This window comes from Phascolarctos cinereus, unplaced genomic scaffold, assembly GCF_003287225.1.
Source record: "Phascolarctos cinereus isolate Bilbo 61053 unplaced genomic scaffold, phaCin_HiC Scaffold_7;HRSCAF=346, whole genome shotgun sequence".
NCBI lineage: Eukaryota > Metazoa > Chordata > Mammalia > Diprotodontia > Phascolarctidae > Phascolarctos > Phascolarctos cinereus.
Window position 1 is genome coordinate 9396621 of NW_027556180.1, and position 22251 is coordinate 9418871.

At 46.1% G+C, this 22251-nt stretch overlaps 1 protein-coding gene across 4 annotated transcripts in view; it reads right to left on the reverse strand.

Annotated features, from left to right (window-relative positions):
• Positions 1-22251, reverse strand: part of LPP (LIM domain containing preferred translocation partner in lipoma) — a 709534-nt gene that overhangs the window by 657418 nt on the left and 29865 nt on the right. Inside the window, exon 2 of one of the 4 annotated variants that reach the window (XM_020989040.2) lies at positions 17475-17622. The exons of 2 other annotated variants lie outside the window; for them this stretch is intronic. The gene's annotated coding sequence lies outside the window, so the exon portion shown is untranslated. Of the gene's footprint in view, positions 1-17469; positions 17623-22251 lie in introns of all 4 variants that reach the window. One more of the 4 variants, XM_078147348.1, reaches the window with a different exon arrangement.

Genomic DNA, 22251 nt, shown 5'->3' on the forward strand with positions numbered 1-22251 from the left:
AGTCAAATGAGCTACAAGGTGACAAACTAGTGAAGAGGAAGGCATGGGATTTGAACCGTGCTCTGACTCCAAAGTCAGCATGCTGATCATTGATCCTCATCATCGAATAGACTTATAGACTTTAAATAGCAAAAGCATGACCCAAACCACAAGAACCACAGACTCCAGGAGCCAAGGATCAGCTTTGGAGAAACTCAATCTACTACCGCCACACTGGCTGCAGGACAGGAAATGTAAGCTCCGCATCATTCTCGATGGGAACTCTCTGGTCCAAGCAAAGATTGCGGATGCTCTTAGAGATTGGAGGTAGCACTTGCTATGTCCATAACCAAAACACCTGTGGCCCTGATAAAAATCAAATGTGTTCATAGGACACAGAGCTAGAAAGAACCTTCATGACCTAGCTCTAGGCCTTGAGGAAGCTGCAGTGGGAGAAGCAGAGCAAGATTCAAATCCTGGCTCAGTTTTGGTTCTCTAAGTGTCAAGGCTTAACCTCCCAAGGCCTCAGCTTCTTCCTCTGCAAAATGAAGGGATAAAGAGGAAAAGGAAGAAGTGAGCATCAGTTAATCATCTTAAAAAATAAAGAAGAGAAAATTTACCATCTGGTAGGGGGCAGAGCCAAGATGGCAGAGTAGATGATGGGACCCAGCTGATCTCCCCAACATTCCCCTCTAAACAACTTAAAAATAACACCTCAAATCAAATTTTGGAGTAGCAGAGCCAGCAAAAGGCCAGGCTGGGATATTTCTCCTGCCTAAGAAAACTGAAGAGGTCAACAGGAAAGTGTGTGAGGGGCCGGGGGGACTATCCAGGCTCCACACGGCAGCAGCAGCAATTGTGGATTCAGACTCTCTCAGCCCAGAGACTGTAAGGGGGTCTAACTACTGGGCAAAAAGAGGCTACAGGGAACCCTTGGCTGGCTCTGGGTGCAGCTGACACTGCCCATACACAATTCTGGGTCATAGTTCCAGGGTGGGGAGGAACATTGGGTGTTGGTCACGAGGGAGCAGGAGCCTAAGTCACAGTTTCAAGGCAAAGAGATCACCAGTGCTTGTGACTTCAGGAGACTAGGGGCCCTTCCTGGGTAAAGATCAGAGCACAGACCACGAAAGCAATGACCACATTCCACCCTGAAACACATCTCCTTGGAAGCACCAAAAACTTTCAGACCTCCAGAACTATCTCTGAAAACAGCATCACAAAACAGCCTGAAGCTTGAGACAGTGCCTCCACACTCACAGGAGAGCAGAGACCACCTTTAACATAAAATTCAAAGTCAAGAAATATACTGGAAAAAAATGAGCAAACAACAACAATGAAAGAATTTGACCATAAAAAACGACCAAGGTTATGGGGAAGACCAAGATGGAAACTCAGAAGAAGACAACAATGTGAAAATAGCTACAAACAAAGTCTCAAAGAAAAATGCTAATTGGACCCAAGCCCAACAAGAATTTCTGGAAGACTTAAAGAAAGAGGTAAGAGTGGTAGAGGAAAAAATGGGGAAAGAAATGAGTGATGTCAGAAAATTTTGAAAAGAGAATTAACAGCTTGGTAAAAGAGGCACCCAAAAAAAGGAGTGAAGAAAATAACACCTTAAAAAACAGAATAGGCCAAATGGAAAGGGAAGGGAAAAAAATTCACTGAAGAACAAAAGCAGAATTGACCAGGTGGAAAAAGACATACAAAATCTCACTGAAGAAATTATTCCTTAAAAATTAGATTTGGCCAAGCAGAAGCTAAAAATTCCATGAGACATCAGAACAACAACAACAATAGCAACAATAAAACAAAGTCAAAAGAATGAAAATATAGGAGAAAGTGTGAACTATCTCATCAAGAAAAACAACTGTCTTGGAAAATAGATCCAGGAAAGACAATTTTAAAATTCTTGGACTCTCTGAAAGCCATGGTTAAAAAAAAAAAAGCCTAGATATACAATTTCAAGAAATTATGCCAAGGAAAACTTCCCTGATATCTTAGATCCAGAGGGTCAAATCAAAATTGAAAGAATCCACCCATCCCCTCCTGAAAGAGATCCCAAAATGAAAACTCCCAGGAATCTGATAGCCAAATTCGAGAGCTTCCAGGTCAAAGAGAAAATACTTCAAGCAACCAAAAAGAAACCATTCAATCACAGAAGATTTAGCAGCTTTCATGCTAAAGGAATAGAGGGCTTGGAATATGATATTACAGAAAGCAAAGGAGCTAGGAATAAAACCAAAAATATCCTACCCAGAAAAACGGAACATAATCCTTCTGCGGGAATGCTTATATTTAACGAAATAGAGGACTTCCAAGTAATCCTGATGAAAAGACCAGAGCTGAACAGAAAATCTGAAATTCAACCAGAAAACTCAAGAGAAGCAACAGTAACCATAAGGGTCTAAATAAAGTCAAACTGTTTACATGGGAAGATGGTACACAGAACTCCTTCCAAGCCCATATTGGTATAATCAGCCACAGCCAGACACACTGTACACTGACCCCAACATCTTGATATCATGTTGGTCCTCTGTGAGTGAAGGACAAATAAGGGCTCCTAAGAACTGTATTATTATTAGGGCATTTAAAGAGTTTATAGAGACAGAGGGCACAGATGTAAGTCCATTATACTAGAATGAACTCAAAAAAAATGAAGGGGTGAGAAAGAGGGAGGCACTGGGAGGAGGGGGAAGAGAGAGGTAGAATAAGGAAATTTTTCTTACATAAAAGAGGCTTTTACAATGGAGGGGAAAATGGGGTGGGGCAGGCAATGCTTGAATCCTTCTCATTAGAGTAGTTCAAAGAGGGAAGGGGGAGAAAGAGAGAGAGAGAGAGAGAGAGAGAGAGAATATGAATTAGAGTTATGTGTAGAAATGTAACTTACCCAATAGGGAAATAGGAGGTGAAGACAATAAGAGAAGGGGGGAAGAGATGATAAAAGGGAAAGTGGATTAATGGAGGCCATGATTAGAAGCAAAATAGGCTCTTGAGGAGGGACAGAATAAAAAGAGAAAGAAGAAGAAATAGAAAAAAATGGGATGGAGGGAAATACATAGTAATCATAACTATGAATGTCAAAACAGAAGCAGAATTAGAAACCAGATTAGAAACCAGAATCCAAAAGTATGTTTTATACAAGAGAAAAATTTGAACCAGAAAGACATACCAAGTTAAAATAAAGAGGCAAAAGCAAAAATAAACCTAATTAAGGAGATAATCAGAGGAACTACATTTCACTAAAAGGTATTATAGACAATAAAGTAATATCAAAATATGTTTACAGCAAATTTTTCCAATACAAACCTCATTTCTCAACTATATATATATATATATATATATATACTGAGTATAGAATTGAGTCAAATTTATAAAAAGAAGAGCCAATTGATAAGAGCCAATAATTCCCCAATTGATAAATGGTCAAATGATAAAAGCAGGCAGTTTTCAGAAGAAATCAAAGCCATCTATGAAAAAAAAATATTTTAATCACTATCAATTAGAAAAAGGCAAATGAAAATAATTCCAAGGTACCACCTGATACCTATTAGAAATGACAAATGCTGAAGGGGTTGGGGGAAAAGTAGGGACACTAATGAATTGTTGGTAGATTAGTGAACTGATACTACCATTCTGGAGAAGAATTTGGAAATACGCCTAAAGGGCTATGACACTGTGCATACCCTTTCACTCAGCAACAACACTATTACATCTGTATCCCAAAGAGATCAAAGAAAAAGGAAAAATAAATATTTATAGCACTCCTTTTGTGGTGGCAAAGGATTGGAAATTGAAGGGATGCTCATCAGTTGGAAAATGGCTGTAATGTAGTACTATTGTGCTGTGGTGAAATGATGAGGGTCTGGTTTTAGAAAAACATGGCAAGGCCTGTATGAACTGATACAAAGTGAAATGAGCAATGTTGTAATGATGATCAACAGTGAAAGACTTGGCTTTAACCAGTACAAGGATCCAAGACAATTCCAAAGGACACATAATGAAAAATGCTATTCACCTCCAGAGAGAGAATTGATGAACTCTGAATACAAATTGAAGTATAACTTTCCCACTTTATTTTTCTTGGTTTTTTTTGGAATACGGCTAATATGGAAATATGTTTTGTATGATTTCACATGTATGCTTGCTATAATATTGTTTGCCTTCTCAGTGGGTGGGGGAAGGAGTGGGAAGGAGGGAGAGAATTTGGAAATCAAAATTTAAAAAGAAAAAATGTTAAAAATTTTAAAAAGATGTTTTTAAAAATAAAGAAGAGAAAAGGGCTGTTCAGAAGAGAGTCAAGGACAAGCAGGTCAGTATTGGAAATAGACGGCTGGATTTGAATAATACCATTCTCTGGCAAAAAAGAAAAAAAAATCTCCCTAAGACATAGACAGTAGAAAAGCGAATATGTCAAAACTTCTGTTTCATAAAGTCACCTTTCTCCCCTCCCCCCATTCTTCTTTATATTTTGAAATGTTCACAGATGTTTATTAAGTTTATGATAAAAAGAGATTTATTATTACTATTTTTAGTGAAATTGCCAAATGCCCTCTAAGGAAGGTCCCTTCTAGCTAAAATCTGTAATCTCTAGGGTCATAGATCTGGAGGTGGGAAGGACCTCAAAGGACACCTAGTCTAATCCCTTTCAATTTTGAAGGGATGAAACTGAAGCCCAGAGAGGCTGTCACTTGCCAAAGGTCACACAGTTGAGCCATCAAATCCAGTTTCACAAATACTGTCAAAACCTATGGCTAATATCACTATCTAGGGCTATGCACACTCAGCCTCCTGTGGGGGGACTCCATGTACCCCATGACTGTTTGGTAGCCATGGACCTCACTGCCCCTTCTCTCCCCTCCCCTCCCTTCAAAGTTGTTTCCACAAGCTACAAGATGTGCCTTTGAGGGTGGGATGCCAACATCAACATCCTCTCTTTTTCCTCAACAAGAACCAAGAGAGAGCTTCTTGAAACTGGTGATGAGAAGCCCAGAATATCAGGGCTGGGCTAGAGCTCAGCGATCTCCTAAAGAATCTGAGGTACAGAGAAGGGAAATGACCTAGCAAAGTTCACACAGCCAGTGAATGCATTTTTTTTTTAAAGCCAGAGCTGGAACTCTGGTTTTCCAACTCTCAAGTTGAGGATAATTATGCTGTACCACATTCCCTCCTGACAGCTGCTGCCTCTCTCTGTGACCAACATATGGAATCTAGAATTAAGGGGGGCCTCTGAGGTTGTACCAGCCAATCCCCTCATTTCACATATGAAGAAACTGAGTCCCAGAGATGTTAAGTGCTTTGCCTAAGGTCACCTCGGGAGTATCGAGCAGCCTTGGAATTCCAGACCTAGGGCTCTCCTCTCTTCCAACATTGCCTCTACGCTAGTCATTTCCTTCTCCCAGAAGAGTCTTGGACCTGAATTCAGAAGGTCTGGGTTCCAGTGCTGTCTCTATCATACACTAGCTGTGTGACCATGGGAAAGTCTTCTTAACCTCTCTGGGCTTCAGTTCTTCATCTGTCCAATCTCTACTATTCACTGTGGCTTTAAACCTAGAAGTCCATTCCCTCTGAATGACAAACCTCAGCAAATCAATCGATGAGCATTTATTGAGCACCTACTGTGCACCAGGCATTGTATCAGCCACAAGGGGAGACCAGGAATGAGACAATCTCTGCCCTCAGTAAGCTAACATTCTCATTCTCACGGGAGAGAAAAGGGTATCTAAAGTGGCCTGCGCTGTGCAGAGGCAGAGAATCACACAAGCAGAAGGAGCCTGGGAGGGAGTCTCCCCGTCCCACCTCTACAACGTCTAGGAGGGGGCCCAGCTCTCAGGGGACAGCTGTCTTTGCTGACTGCCCCCGACATCACCCCCAAGGCTCCCTGTAACGCACCCCCCAGCTCTGCTCTCAGGGTAACGAATGCCTCTTCCAGGACCAGGGAATAGTTATCACAAACCCCAACCTAAAGCACCATCCCCTGCCCCCAGCTGCCAACCTGTGCAACTTCACAGGAAGGAGCAAATTTACCAGCAGCTAGTAAGCCCTTCCTCCGTGCCCACTACTGCGGTAATGAGAGAAGAAAGGACGAGGGACCAACCAGGCTGCAGAAAGAACCAAGCCTCCAGATCACTCTCCCAAGGAAGCCGGAGCTGCACATACTTCTGGCATGACCCAAACAAGCAATTTTCTTCTCGAGACCTCCTGTGGCCTTAATCACTGCACAAGAACCTTGTCGGCAAATTGTTAGTTCAAATGGCAATTTTTAATAAGCTCAAGTAGCAGGCCCCTGAACTCATGCTGAAAGGTGAACTCTCAGTGCCCCTGTTTTCTGATCTATGGGCCTGGGCAAGGGAGGGTATCTGAGATTAGTCTGCCCGCCTCCAGCAGCAGGGAGTAATGACTTGCTTTGATTGGTGTAAGTCCTACCTGACAGCCTGCATCCAATTCCACACATCCCACTTGTATCTGGACTGAGAAAGATGTGATTCAGGGCAAACCTTGCCCTTACAGGCATCCTCCCATCTGGTACCACCCTTTGGAGGATTCCATGCTAACTAGGATTCCCTGCTACACAGTCCACAGAGCTCCTTCAGCCCCTCCTATAAAGCCTCTGTTGTATAAAGCTGTCTCCAGGCGATGTGCCCAAGCTGCCTACCTCCTCTGCCCAAGAGGTAATGTTTCTTCAGCTTCAAGCAATCCCAGCTTCTATAAGGCAGTAACACTATTTATGCCCCCAAGGTAGGCTGGGCCAGGACAGAAAAGCGCACCCCAGAAGCCTTCAAGGACGTGTTCCCCTGATGATTTGGGGGGGGGGAATTGGGGTTAAGTGACTTGCCCAGGGTCACACAGCTAGTGTCAAGTGTTTGGTCTGAGGCCAGATTTGAACTCAGGTCCTCCTGACTCCAGGCCAGTGCTCTATCCACTTCGCCACCTAGCTGCCCCCTCCCCTGATGATTTCTTTACTCAGTTTCTCCTCTCTATTCCTGACGGGCTAGTTCATTTGCATGCACTGCTAATATTGAGCCTTACAAATATTCTTCAGTAAACCCATGCATTCTGTAGAGCCTTGCCCATTAGACTGTAAGGTCTCTGAGGATGGGGACACTGTCCAGCATCAACAACCATGACATCCCAACAGTCCAGTCAGACCACATCTCTACGAGAGTGTTTCACTTGGAACCCTCGCGGTTTCCATTAGCTCATGCTGCTCTGCTCCACGGGAGTACGGGATGTGCAGAAGAAGGGGGGCAGAGGGAAAGGCAGTGAGAAGATGATGAGGCACGTGGCCATGCCCCCGAATGGAGACGAGTCAGTTCCTCAGTGAGTTTGTCACAGCTATGGGGGATAACGAGAGAAAAGCAGCCTGAAGTCCCGGACAACGTTGTGGGCTTTCAGTCAGATTCAGAGCTTGGCTTTGCCACCTATTAACTCTGACCTTCACCTCCTCATCCCGGGAGCTGAGGAGCTAGCATCGTTGAGGCCCCTCAGGGATCTACAGCTGAGAACCTCAGAGAGCTTGGAGGCTCACGGGCCACACCTGAAAATATTAACAACCTCCGTGAACATGGCCCTTTGAAGCTGGTGAAAGGCCAGCCTCTCCCTGTGCAACTGAAGAGGTACAACCATGCCACAAAGACCTACTGTGTGCATTACCATCCCTATTTTATAGAGAGGAAACTGGGCTCAGAAGTCACCCAGGCAGCACTAGAGGGAGGGTTTTAACCCAACTCTTCCTAAATCCACATCCAAGATTCTATTTTTAGAAGTGCTGAGGTCAGAGATTCCAATTCAAATCCTCTGGGATCAGGGACAAATTCCTTCACCTCCCAGGACCCCAGTTTGGCCACACTGCCAGGGACAGCCAACTTAGGATAGACAGCAACTGCATGTTTTCTCAGGTTAATTTTCTGGACCAAGTTCCCCTGCTTTTGACAGGAAAAGGATTTCTAGCTCTTTGGATCAGAGAGAAGAGACAAAAAGAACAGACATTGTATAAAACACGCATTTGCCTAAAAGGGTCAAAAGCTGAGAACACAGACGAGGGACATGGCAGAGGATGAGGTAACAAATCATTTCAGAGTGGCTGGTTCAGTCTGAGGGCAGAGCTCCCTTGGTGACCAAGCTAGCATCCCTCTCCATCCTTCCTCTCCTCTGTCTCTCCCTCTTCTCCTCTGTTCTCCCTTCCATTTTCCTCTCCCCTCCCTCTCTTCTTTCTCCCTTCCTCCTTCTGTCCCTCCCCCCTCTTCCCCCTCCCCCCTTACTCTCCCTCCATCTTCCCCCCTACCCTCATCCCTCTGCCCCCTTTCTCTCTCCCCTCTCTCTCTCTCATACACACCCACCCACTCCTCTCACTGCCTAGGTGCAGAGATCAGGGAAGCCGTGGTTGCTGTTCCTTGTTGAGGCAGATGCGTTCCCCCCCCTCTGCTCCAGCCAGTGCAGCCCTGCCATCCCCAGGTGTTGTTGGCTAGTCTTAGCCTGGGACTCGGTAGAGGTAGACCCCCCCGAGTGCCCTTCTGCCCTGGCTCAAGCCATAATACTATGAACTTGGGGATGGAAAAGAGCAGACTTCAGTGGCAGGAGGAAGCCAGTGATTCTAAGAGGTGATGGGGAGGAGGGAGAGAGCTGGGAGATGGAGTCTCCTATGTGGAATATCCCCCACCCCGCAGGTGAGCAAGATGCCCAGCACGTGGCAGGCACTCAGTGGGTGCTTTGTGGTTCATTGGCCCTCATCCTCCAGTGGCAGAGCCTTTGAGAGGCCAATCATCTGAGCACCCCCAGCCAGGTGCTTGAGAGAAAAGCTCAGTGCCTGCCCTTGATGGGCTAACAATTCAGTGAAGTTCCTTAACTGCTCGTTGGTTCTCCTAACACCCTGGGGAGCAGGCTACCTAGGGGTCCACTCAGCCCTCAGAGGTGAGGGGCTCAAGAAGACAAACCTGGGAAGGCACTGATCTAAGTCAGGAGGCAGACTGGCTCTGGGGACGGTAGAGAAAACAAAACGGCAGAGTGTGAAGAAGACACATACATAAAGACAGTAAAGGACTCCCTCCTTTTACAGTCTGACAATTCAAGGAGAGCCCAGAGACAGCCTGGTAGGGTGGGCCTTCCCAAACCAAGCAGCTTCCCAATCTTCCACAGAGACTAGCTCTACACTGATGAGGCCATGGGTGTGGTTGAGACAGACAAGAATTCTGTGATAGAGCTGGGGAAGGCTAGTTTCTGAAGAGGACTCAGCCTACGCCAGGCCTCTTCTCCATGGCTAGAACCCAGTGTACCCTAAGCAGGTGGGAAAGGCAGGCCCTGTCCCCGAGCCTCCAGGTAAATCCAACAAAGAGGAACTCTCTTCTTGTCCAGGGAGTAAGTCAACACTGGATTACTATCCACTCTTCCCACCTGAGAGGAAAGGATTCTGGGCTCAACCATTTAAAAATAGACTCAGTCCCTTAGACTTTGCAGAAATACGTGTGTGTATGCACATCTGCACGTGCGCACAAATCATATTATTTGTCCTTCTGGTCATGTATATTTGCAAGACACAATTCATAATACTATGTTAAATGGAGCTTTGCTATGCAGAGACTGGAATAAGCAGGTAGTAATTTGTGGGCAAGAAATGGCAAGAATTTTCTGAAGCTTCCTATTACCCTGAGGATGATACAAAATCCTCAGCCTGTCATTTAAAGCCCTCTCCAATCTAGCTCCTGGACTCCCCTTCACACATTCTCTCATAAATTGAACTGGCTCTTTCCTGTACATGACAGTCATTCTCCCACCTCCAAGCTTTTGTAAAGGTGTTCCCCCCCGCCCATGCCTGGAATGCCTTCCCTCCCTCTTCAACTCTGCCTTTCCAAAGCCCATCTCCGGTGCCACATTCAATGTTCTTCCTCACTGCTGAAGTGCCCCTCTCCCTAATTAATAAGAATAATATCATCTACAATTTATATAGCACTTGAAGGTTTGTGTCTGACAAATAGAATCCACAAGGTAAGCGTTATTATCCCCACTTTACAAATGAGAAAACTGAGGCTGAGGTGAAGTGGTTGCCTTCCCCTTTCGTCTACTCTGAATATATCTCATATATGTAGTTTATTAACTGTGTGACCCTGGTCAGGGCAGTTACTTAACCTCTGTTTGCCTCAGTTTCCTTAACTGTAAAGTGGGGATAATGATAGTGCCTACCTCCCAAGGTTGTTGTGAGAATCAAATGCAAAAAAGCATTTAGCAGGGTGCCTAGCATATAGTAAGTGAATTCTTGTTCAGTGATTGAATTCACTTCACTTGACCAGATCTCTTTCCTCTTCTTGCCATCAGGAAAACACAACTCTTCATCCATTTATTTTAAAAGGAAATATGGACACGTAAGAGCTGGTCAGCGGAAAAATGCTTCAGAGGGAGAAGGACTTCAGTGGACTCATCCTCATCCTCCTAACTAGGGAATTTCACTGACCACTGTTAGTGACTCTGTAGGCAGGCTGACTGAAGGAAATCCTCCACATAGTCAGAAGAATGAAGCCGTCAACAGGAGACCTTGGCAAAGGGAGATAAAGGCCCCTGAGACAGCTTTTCCAGCAGGTCAGCTGCAGGAGCCTGGAATTTGGTCAAGAGAGAAAGCAGGACTCTGGGAAGGATGCCTCCCAAGGCAATGAGGAAGTGAGAAGGCTTCCGGAAGACCTGCCCATTATCCCTTGAAAGGCCAGTACCAGCCTGGAGCACTACAGGCTGCTAAAAGGCAAGCGGGAGCCAATCAAAGTTCAGTGCCATTAGCATCTGGTGCTCCACTCACCCCTGGACTTCCCCTCCACCTTTCACATGGACGTGGCCACTTGAATGTTCTTAGGGCCAGGCCCCCAGGGTTCTTGCTGAGTCACCCACACTCAGTCAATGAGGATTCAGAATGACTTCACACTGGTTCCCCAATGGCCACTGCTTTTGTTCGGTGAAACTGGATATTCAGGAAGTTCGGGGGCTGGCCCGCTCACGTGCTCTTCCTGCATCCCACTGTAGCATGGTGGGCCTCAGTTCTCTCAGACCATAGCAAGGGCAAGCCGGGGGAAAGGTTCTGGTGACAGCCCAGGGACAGATTGCCTTGAAGGTCTGTGTACGAAGGCACAAAGCAGCTTGCGTGGAGAGAGGGCTCAGCACTCCATTGACTTGGGGGTGGAGCTCTGATCTCCACACCTCTCAAAGGTCACGGAGGAAACGTCTCCTCCAACAACAGCAACAGAAGGCCACAGCTTTGAAGCAGTAGATGAAGACTGCTTGACTTGTCTGTCTCTGCATACGTCCGTTTTATTTGCCAGGAAGAAGGTCAACCAGCAAGACCGAAAGGCATGGCAGGGTTCGGGTTGCCTGCCTGCTCCCCAGAAGGAACCGAATGATGTCACAGCCAGTGCAAAGGGGCAGGGGCCAGGCTGGGACCGGTGGCCAGCGACTCCCCGACCCTGGTGGCCTGACCGTTTCCTACTTGCCTCTGCCCAATGGCATTACATGCTAAAAGCTCTGAATTATGGAAAGTGAAAAGCCAAAAATGAGGTCATCTCAGGGTTTGGATGCCAAGTGAGAAATACATTAATAACCGGATGGCTTCCTTTGCTACCCAACCTCCCCCCCAACAGCCTTGCCCTTCCCTAACCCTGCCAGCAATGGAATCAGGAAATGGAGACACTTGTGGAATACTAAGATAATCTGTCTCTGGCACCCTCTGCTAGGGGTTCTTAACATGAGACCTGGGGACTAGTTATTTTTTATTAATATTTTAAAAACTTTTTCAACACAGTTGCTTCTTTTCATAATTCTTCTATTTCATGTATTTAAATACATGATTCTGAAAACAGGTCCACAGGCTTCACCTGACTGCCAAAGGGGTCCATAGTATCCAAAAGGTCTAGTCCAACCTGTCATTGGACCACTGATAAAGCGAGGGCCAGGGAGGCTACATGACTTGTTTAAAGTAACAGGTTATTTAGTGACAGCTAGAACACAGATTGAGACTGCCTTGTTTGGAAGTCAACAGGAAGGATGAAGGGCTTCAGGTACATCCCATGTGGGGACTCGTGGAAGGAACCTGTCCAGTCAGAAGAAGAGAATTAGACCTGGGAGTGACCCCAAGGCATCTAGTCCACAATCACTATCCTAAGTATTCGAAAGGCTGCTCTCTGTTCCATCCTGCCTCTAAGGGGCATAAGCGCAGCTGTGACTGGGAGCCAGGAGAAGGAAAAGTGGGCGGGGGGGAGCAGCAAAGAGGCATACTTAGAACAGACGGATGCCGGGAAAATGTCCTAACCAAGCCATTCATACTGAAAGGGCTGCCTTGAAAATTAATGGATTCCCTCTTATTAGGAATCTTCAAGTGGGGACCATTTGTGGGGAGTAGAATAGAGGGAATTATTGATCAGTTACAAGCCAGACTAGAGGGCCCCTTAAGGCCTCTTCCATCTGATTCTAGGGAATCTTTGGCAGATCCCCACATCTCAGTGTCCAAATTTATTTCACCTGTGAAATAAGAGTAATACTAGGCCTCTAAATCCCCCCTCTTAGCCTTAAAGTCTGTGGTCTCTAGAGCTAGCAAGGTCTAAGTTTTCTTTGTAGCTTTAATTGTAGACTGAGGAAGGGCCTGTGCCCTGTAGAAGCCCACTGACCCTCTGAACATTCCCCCTAATGACAAAAGGGGCAGATGTTAATGCTGGAGTTTGACCCCCACAGCAAGAAGAGGTCATGAAAACAACACAGAGAACCTGACCTCGGGTCCCTGGAGTGACCACTGGGGCTGGAGAGCATCACGAGGACACACACGAGGCAGGTGCCCACAGGCGCTAAATGCTGCAGACGCCACCCAGCACAGTTACTGCTGTCAGGGCACGGTTTGGTTTCACTGATCTTCTTTGTCACCAGATGGGCTCCATATCAGAAAATGACTATGGCGTACACCAAAAGGCATTAATATAGAAAAATGCCTGAGTAAATACAAGCAGCCATGCTTTAGAAGGCCACAGAAAATGAAAAGGAACACTCCAACTCTATGCCTGTCCATTATGATTGTTGTTTTTATGTTTATGTATTTCTATATTCAGTCCTGCCTTCTACATGAAGACAATCACAGAACATGAGTAGAAGAAGCCCTCAATATCGTACACTCCAACCCCCTCATTGAGAAGACCAGAAACTGAGGCTGAGGGATGTGGCCTGGGTCAAACAGTTAATTAGTGGTAAAAGAGGGACTCTGACCTTGGGTTCAAGGTTCCTGACCCAATGGACTTCCCAGCAACCATCCCGCCACAAATTCAAGTTCATGGGCCTGTTGCCTTTCAGATTCAAATCTTTCAGCGCTCTTATCTCATCTGAACCTCATCATTACTCTGTGAGGTCAGACACTGCTATCCCTATTTCACAGATGAAGATAGAGAGACAGAGAGACAGACAGATAGACAGACAGATAAATGGCCCCTCCTGGATCCCTTAGGGACCGCAGCTGCCTCCACGGGAGGTAAAGCCAAGCCAGGTCTCCTGACTTTAGTTCCAAGACTCTGTAGTTCCCCATGTCGCCTGATATCTACTAGGTCACACCCCTGATAACTGTTTGGCATAAATTCAAGAAACAGAACCAGACTCCAAAAGCATCATGGGATTGTAGATTTAGGGCTAGAAGGGGCCTTGGAGGTCACTGAGTCCAACCTTCTCATTTTCTAGATGAGGAAACTGAGGCACAGATGGATGTAGTGCCACACAGTGGGCAAGATTTGAATCCAGGTCTTCCTGACTCCAAGGACAGCACTTTCTCCACTTCAGTGATCAACAAGCATCTATTAAGACCTACTGTATACTAAGAATGGAAGATACAAAAGCAAACGTATCATAGCATTAGGGTCCTCAAAGGGACCTCAGAGATCTCTATTCTAACCCCCTCATTTCGTAAAGGAGGAAATTAGACCTAGGAAAGGTTAAATGCCTGACCACCCCAGGTCACACAGAGGGTCTGGGCTAGTGACCCACACCGTCTCTTAGGAGTGAGTGGCTTTTCTCAGCTTCTTCCTGTACCTTCTCCCTCCCCACTCCCTTCCTCACCCCTTCCCAGACCCACCAACAAACTGGTCTGGTGCTGTGGATTAAGGCTTTCTGCTGCCTGGGTCTGGACCAGCACACTTTGATCAACCCCAGGAGAGGCCATTTGGGCTGACACACACCAAATGTGGCTGCAAGGCCTGGGCCCAGAGTCTCCAGGCTCCCACTCCCCTCCTCCGCCCCACCCCAGCAGTCACTGGCTCCAACTGGCCCAGCTCTGACCTAGTTCCTCAGCCAGATTAATATAGATACACAGCCTCAGGTGACTCAGCTTTCTCCTTTTTTTTTCCTTCATGCCCGGAAAGTAACTGATCCAACCCTGCACAGACCCACACCTTATGGAGACCACTAAACTCCAGAAAATCTAAGACCAGTCCCTACCACAATTGGGGGCAGGGGGTTAACTCTAAGGAAAAATCAACTTGCTGGGAGTTCAATTCAGTTCATGAAACACTAAGTGTGTGCTCCAGGCAAGACCCTCGGCCCGTGCTGGGGAGACAGAGACCAAAAGAGGGCACAGGTCAGTTCGCAGACAGCAAGCTCTGCAGTGAGCTATGTGGGGGCCCAAGAATCAGGAATAAAGAGGAGATGCCCCCCACACACACACAGTAGCTGAAGAGTGTCCAGAGGAGAGTGAGCAGTATGAGGAAGGACCCTGAGGCACAGGTAGGAGGGTCAGCTGAAGGAGCCCAGGATGTCTGCTTTGGAGAATAGAAGACTTCGGTGTGCTTGGGGGGAGGGGAGGGCTGAGAGCTGGGCCCAAGACTCTGGAGGTCCGTCCTGCAGAGAAGGGGTTGGCCAGACAAAACGAAAGCCTGGGTTTGACCAGGTCTCCCCCTCCTCAATATACTCCTGTGGCTCCCTAGGGCCTCCAGCAGCTAATACAAAATCCTCTGGCATTCAGAGAACTCCATCACCGGCCGGTTGCCACCTCTCCAGCCTCCTTACGTACTCTGCAGTCGGGTACCCCTGGTCTCCCCACTCTTCCTCAAGCATGACAATGCACCTCGGGATTCCCCATCTTCCCTGGCTGTCCTCATCTGTGCCTCAAGGCTCCTCCAACTTCCTTCAAGGCTCAGCTGAAGCCCTACCTCTACAAGAAGCCCTTGCCAGCCCTCCTTAAAGTCAGTGCTGTCCTTCAGGGATTCCTCCCAATTCATCCTGTATGTATCTCTCATGGTCATAGAAGTAGCAGTTCCTTGAGGGCAGGGACTGTCCTCCTTTTCTTTGTAACCTCAAGCCTTAGCACAGTGCCCAGCACACAGCAGGTGCTTAATAAATGCTAGGTTGCCAATTGACTTTGAGAGATGCTAAGGCCAAAACGTTCATCTCCCTGAGTCAACTGAATTAGGTGGTTTCCTTCAGAATGTCAAAGAATAAAAACAACAGTTTGTGCCATGGATTTCCAACTTCAGTCAGTATTTACTATATTTTAACACATTCATCATTAGCTAGGAAATGACCACCGTTCAAAAAATAAACAAAAAAAAATTCTGAATTCAATTCTGTCCAAATCCCTACTAAGTATTTACATAATGGGTCCAAGATTAGAAAATTTAAAAACGAAAACAAAGAAAAATCTCTGTCCTTAAGAGCTTATATAGTTATCCTAGGGGAAGGAGAAGAATACCAAGTGGAGAAATCCAAAGTCATTTGCAAAGGGAGAGACCACTGAGAGGACCCAGACAGGCACCTGTGCTCTGCTGCGAAGGCCACAAGGGGTTCTGGGAGGCAAAGGAGCTAATGCCACATTCCAAATACAGAGGGTGGCTTGGACAAAGTCACAACGGTGGGAGATGGAGAGCTGTGGCAGGATAATCTAACAGGCCAGTGTGACTGTCAGGGAGATGTGATGGGGAGTCATTCAGGACTTCTCCCCAGTCTGCGCTGGCCGAGAAATCAGGGGCCCACAAGTCTGAGTCTGTTCTTCACAATCCCACTGAAGACAGCCCCAAATTCCACCCGGCTGCTTGGGTGAGCTGTCTCGGCCAAGAGTCCTCTGTAGCCCATCTGAACCATCAAAGAGCCTCCATAAGGAGACATGATCCTGGGAAATCAAAGGTCATCTGGGGCTACTCTATAAACCTAGTGACTGACGTGTTGCCACCATTTGAATGGGAGCTCTTCAAGGACAGAGACTGTATTTGCCTTTCCCTGTACCCTCAGGGCTTAGCATGGCAGCCAGCACATACTATAGACAAATAATGCTTGTTGACTGAAATTTTGCCCTTCTGCTTTCTTCCCTTCAATGTCAAACAATAATGCTTCCAATAAACAATTAACAACAGCAGCTCTACATTTAAATCTTTGTTTATGAGAATCTAGAAACAAATGTCATTACCTGAGCCTTCACCACATATGTCTAACAGGTTCTAGGCACCATTCTGGTCTTTTGCAGGAAAAAAATCAGGTGACAGGGTCAGAGGATCATAGCTCTCAGCTTGGAAGAGACCCCAGGGGCCATGAAGACCTCATCTTATTTTACATAGGAGAACATAGATGTTCAGAGAGGTTAGTTTGTGCAAGGTCCCACAGTAGTATGTACCAGGGGTGAGACTTTAATTCAGGTCTTCTAATTCCAGAATCTGGGCTAGCTAGATGGCACAGTAGATAGAGTGCCAGGCTAGAGTTAAGAAGACTCCTCATCAAGAGTTTGAACCTGGCCTCTGACAGTAATTAGCTGTGTGACCCTGGGAAAATCACTTAAGCCTCAGTTTCTGCAACTATAAAATGAGCTGGAGAAGGAAATGGCAAACCACTCCAGTACCTTTACCATGAAAACTCCAAATGGGGTCACAACCGAACAAATTCCAGAGTTAAACTATTTTAGAGTGATATTTCAATATAATTCAACTAAGACTTTCAATGTGATTCTCTCTCACTCTTTCTCCCTCTCTCTCTCTCACTCTCACCCTCACCCTCACACAGGTTTTTAACTACAGTTGACCCCACAGGTCTATGGAGAAGCACCAGTAGACCACAATAGTATTAGAGGTGGGTAACAGTCTGCCAAAGGGGTCCATGCGCAAGGAAAGATTAAGAAGCCCTGTTCTAGGACATTTTATCTTTACTCCAACTGCTGCAGACTTCATTCCACATCCCATGTATTTTCATCCACATACTATACATGTTATAGCTACAATCATTGATGTCAACATTAAATAATATTCATAGATACCAAATGCATTTAAAACAATATTTAAGAAGTACAAAGAAAGGGACCTATTGAATGTTTAGCAGGTTACTATCTATAATAGTACATTTTCCCGGGTACATTTTCCAGCTCCTGCTCAGAACAGAAATCCAAATTCCCCACCCTAGAAGCCTAGAGGTCCCCTTCAGACACTCCCAACAGCTCTGGCTGGTAGCAGCAGGTGCCGACTATTCATTTTGCAAATGGAGAAAATGAGTCAGAATGAGGAAATGATATCTCACATTACCAAGCAGGCTCGTGGCAGCCTCCTAGGACTCCTGAAACCCAGGACCCTGGAAAGGCATTCAGTCACGTGGTCTTTTGGACCAGACGCTTCCCATAACTCAGCTTTCTGGGGCTTCTTCTGACCAATTCCCTTCCAATTCTTTGAGTGTCTGAGGAACGAGAAAGGAACAAGAAGATGAAGTCTCTGATAGGCAAGGAACTCACAGCCGACTCAATTTCATGCTGCAGGAAAAGAGGCCAGATAAGAAGGACCTATTTCTGAGAGTTTCTAATCATCTCTCTGCCTCTGTTTCCAGTAGGAAAAGTGTCAGACAGAAATATGAATGCAGAAGGAATGGATTCTTCACTTCTGCACTCCCCCCATTCCCCAAGTCCCTCCCAGTCAGCATCTCCAAGACTAAGAAAGCGATAATGGTCATGCTGAGCCTGCCCTGGGCAGACCCTGCTGGAGCTGCAGGTTCAAGTCAGGTTGCCACATTTTAGGGGGTAAGATCAAGTCTGGTCAACAGCATTCACTAAGTTCTCACCTTGAGCCAGGCGTTGTACTAAGCAATGAAGACTACAAATATAAGCAAAAATAAACAAATATTCTCTGTCCTCAGGGATCTTAGGAAACTGAAAAGAGGTGGTGGAGGGAGGTGCCCACCCAGGGGCATGGTGGAGAAAGAAGTTCAGGATCAGGAGTGGAGCTGAGAAGAATGAAGCCATGATGATGGCTGAGCTAGTCAGCTGGCTGGCAAAGTGAGTACAGCACTGGACCTGGAGTCAGGAAGACTTGAGTCCAAATCTAGGCCCAGACACTTACTAGCTATGTCACCTTGCACAAGCCTCTTCACCTCCCAGGGTCTCAGTTTCCTAATCTGTAAACTGAGAGGATAAATGTGTACTGTTTGATGTCAGGAAAAACCTGGCAATGACAGCTATCCAGAATGGGACTGGGACAGGATGCCTGGGGAGATCATGGGCTCCCCGATACAAGGCCTTCTTGGGGAACTCCTTCCACTTTGGTCTTTGAAACACTAGGCCCCAGCATGATGCCTGGTGTAGTCATCCTTTAATAAATGCTCTCAGTTGTTGATTTGACAGAGGAGATTCTAATAGCATCACATCGTACTTAAGATCCCTGGTCTCATGCAGCCAAGAAAGTCTATTCAATCAAACATCACCTGGCTCCCAATCAGCTCCAGGCACTTCTGATCACATCACTACCCCTCTCAAAAGTCTTCAATGGCTCCCCATCACCTCCGACCAAAAGAAACGTTCCCGAGCCAATCATTAGAAGCATGCCATCCTTTGCTTCCAAAACCTCTTTCTTGCCTAATTTCATGCTCTCTGTGCCCCAGACAAACTAGGTGAACAATTGTGATATTGCCTCATCTCCTCTCTCGCCTCTGAACATATGCACATGAAATCCCCATGCCTGGAACGCATTCCCTGCACATCTGCCCCATGTGAAATCCTTCCCTTATTTCAAGGGAAAGTGCCAAGCTCTCTCTTCTAGCCTCCCCTTATCTCTGCTCCACTCCCCCTCTTTCCTCAAATTTCTCAGGTCACTCTGGCCTCTCCTAATCATGTTTGAACTTGCATTCTAATCATTTCTATACTTGTCCCTTGCCCTTCACAAGATCATAGACACCTGGAAAGCAGAGATTGTACAATCTTGCTATTCCCCCCACTGCCCCACTCCACCCCCGGGCTCGAGCCTAGCAGAGTGCTCAGCATATAGAAGAGCTCAATAAACGCTGGACATAGACTGACAGATTCTATCCTCTGGGGACCCAAGCAAAGTTGTGCATCCTCCCTTCAAAGGTGTTTGCCACATTTCCTGGGAGAGCCTTCTCCTCTCACGTCCACCCACGTACCCAAAGAAGCAAAGACTAGCTGGAATTCCCATGATAAATCTTGGTGTGGAAAGAAGGGTAAAAAATAAACAGCAAAATATTTTCTTTTTTTTTCCCCCCCTTGTGCATTGCCAATCCATATTTTTGTAAGAGACAGAAGCATGTCATGGGAAGAGAGCTGAACAAAGCGTTAGGAAAGACTTGGGTTCAGAATCTGTTTCTGGCATTTCATAGCCAGCTGCTATCCCCCTCACAGGGCAGCTAGGTGGTACAGTAGATGGAGTGCCAGGAAGGAGTCGCGAAGATCTGAGTTCAAATCTAGCCTCAGACACTTACTAGCTGTGTGGCCCTGGGCAAGTCACTTAACCCTGTTTGCCTCAGTTTCCTCATCTATAAAATGAGCTGGAGAAGGAAATGGCAAACTGCTCCAAGATCTTTGCAAGAAAACCCAAAATGGAGTCACAATCAGGCACAATGGAAATAACTCCACCACAACAGGGCTGCTGGGAGGATCAAGTAAGATAATGTTTGTAAAGTGCTTTATAAGCCTCAAGATATTAGACATACTCAAGTCACAGGACTCATAGGATCATCCCCTTCATAGCTAGGGTTTCCATAGGCCTTAAGGTTCACAAAATGCTTTACGTACATTATCCACTCTTATCCTATTAATAATCCTCCAAGGAAGGTACTATAGAGACTACCCATAGGAGGAAGCCGAGCCCCAGAGACTTGCTGGAAGTCACAAGGAGCTAAGGAGGAGGGTCAGGACGTAGGCACTGGAACCCAGGTCCTCCTAAGCCAAATGTAGCCACATCCCGCTACTCCACCCAGCACCATGTGAATGTTAACCGTGATGAAACAAAATGCTGTGTCAGGGTTTGCTATCCTTCATAACGAAGCAATGCCCAGACAGGGGAGCCCCTATTGCATGGCACCACCAAATGCCAGGAGGGCACAAAGGAGAGAGGGTTGTGTTTGGAATCAAGGGACCTGACTCCTAATTGTGATGCTGCTACTGGCTGGCTGTGACCTTGAGCAAACACTTGACCTGGGCCTCAGCACCCTCATCTATAAAATGGTGGCAGGCAAGTCTAGAGAATTCGACTAGACAGTCCAAGTCCCGTCTGGTTCTAACCCGATAATCTTCCGTCTAGTTCTCGTTTTGTCAGCTGGAGCCAAGAATAGGCAGAAGAAAAGGCAGGAGCAGACAAAGAAGGAGGCCGTCTGACTGCAGTCTCCAACAGCCCAGCAGCTGATCATCTGAAGCGCTATGACACATCTGGCCCATCTTACCCGGGGAAACAGAGAGAAGTCCAAATCAGGAACTAAATGTGTCCAGCAAGTGTGACCTTGAACAGTCTGTCAACACCAGCTTATCAAGCAGCTAAAATATCCCTTTGCCATGTCATGTGTCCTTGGGCTGGTACCCACAGCAGCAGCAGTCAAGGATGTGATCGGAGGGATGTTGGTGGCCACTCCACCTGTGATGCCAGTCCAAGAACCCTAACCCCCTGCCCTGCCCCATGCTAAATGGAGCACACTCAGGCTTTGCTTTGTTCATTAAGAAGTGCTATTTACAGTAAGGTTCCTGCCACGGACAGCAGCAGACTTCTCTAAGTGGGCATCTTCCCCTCCTAGCACACACAGTTCCTAAGAGAACAGTCCTGAGCCAAAGCTTGAAGCCTGCAACCATCAGGAGAATAGGGCCAGTTGAAATCCACACTCCAAGAAAGGAGATGGATGAGTGGAAAAGAAAGTTCAAGAAAAGAATGAGTGATGAGAACGATGTCTTTCCATTCAAAAAATAGATTTACTTTTTCCCTCTTTCCTTCTGACAGGGCTGCATATGTTTGTATCTGGAAATGAAAATAATTGGTAAATCAAATCCACGCATTCTCACTGTTCTAGGGCTCCCACTAAAGGACCATTATTATTTCTCTGAAAAGGAGAAACAGCTCCCTGCCCCCCGATCCCCAAGTAAGTTCTGATCATGAAGCACAGCTACCAGGGAAAGGACAGCAAGCCCGGATGTGAGACTTTTCCATCAAATTTACCTAATGCTGGATGAAGCCATTTCTCTTCCTCAGATTCTGACTTTTTTTTAAATGGCAAAGAAAGGACTCAAGATGGAACATATGTATCCCTAGTAACTTTGTGGAGGTATCTGTCCCTCTGTGGGGGCTGAGATTTTTCCATCACTTCTTTCAACTGATCATGACTTTGAAAGAAAAATGAAGATTGGTTTTCTGGACCAAAAAAACCTTTGGATTTTGGAATGATGCACTCCTTCCTGGCGAGGAGGTGAAGGCATTTCATCAAGACTGTAGGAAGTGTGTTCGGCCTCTAGAGCTTTAAATAACAATTTCAGAGGGTGGGAGAAAGACAACCCTCAAGACAGTAAAACCAGGTACTCTCAATAACAATAGAGGAGACCGAGAGAAAACCAGAGTGAAGCCTGTCCCCCTGTATGGCAGCAGTACTTTTCACTCCAGATTTCAAGATATCAAAGCACAGATAAAGTAGAGTAACAAAATATACTTAAAAATCTGACAGAGCAGGGTTATTGGAACAGGCTTCCATTAGAACACTTTTATGTATCACAAAGACTTGAGAAGATGAGACTCATGACTAGAATATGGCAAAGGAATGCTCTCTTGCTCAACAGAAATAGAACTAAAGAAGAAGAGAAGCATTACTATGTTGAGAATCTCATGTATATTCAACATTGATTACACACCTGCATGAAAATGAATAAACATCTATCCTCAGAAAATTTACATAAAAGGGAAAAAAAGGAACAGAAATGGTATCCATGTAATAATACTACGCTACAAACCACCCAACCAGGCAGAGGATAAGGATAGGATTCTGTCATGGATCAGAAAATTTACAGAGTTAAGGTATAGTCACTTAAGGTGCTGGAAGACTTCTATT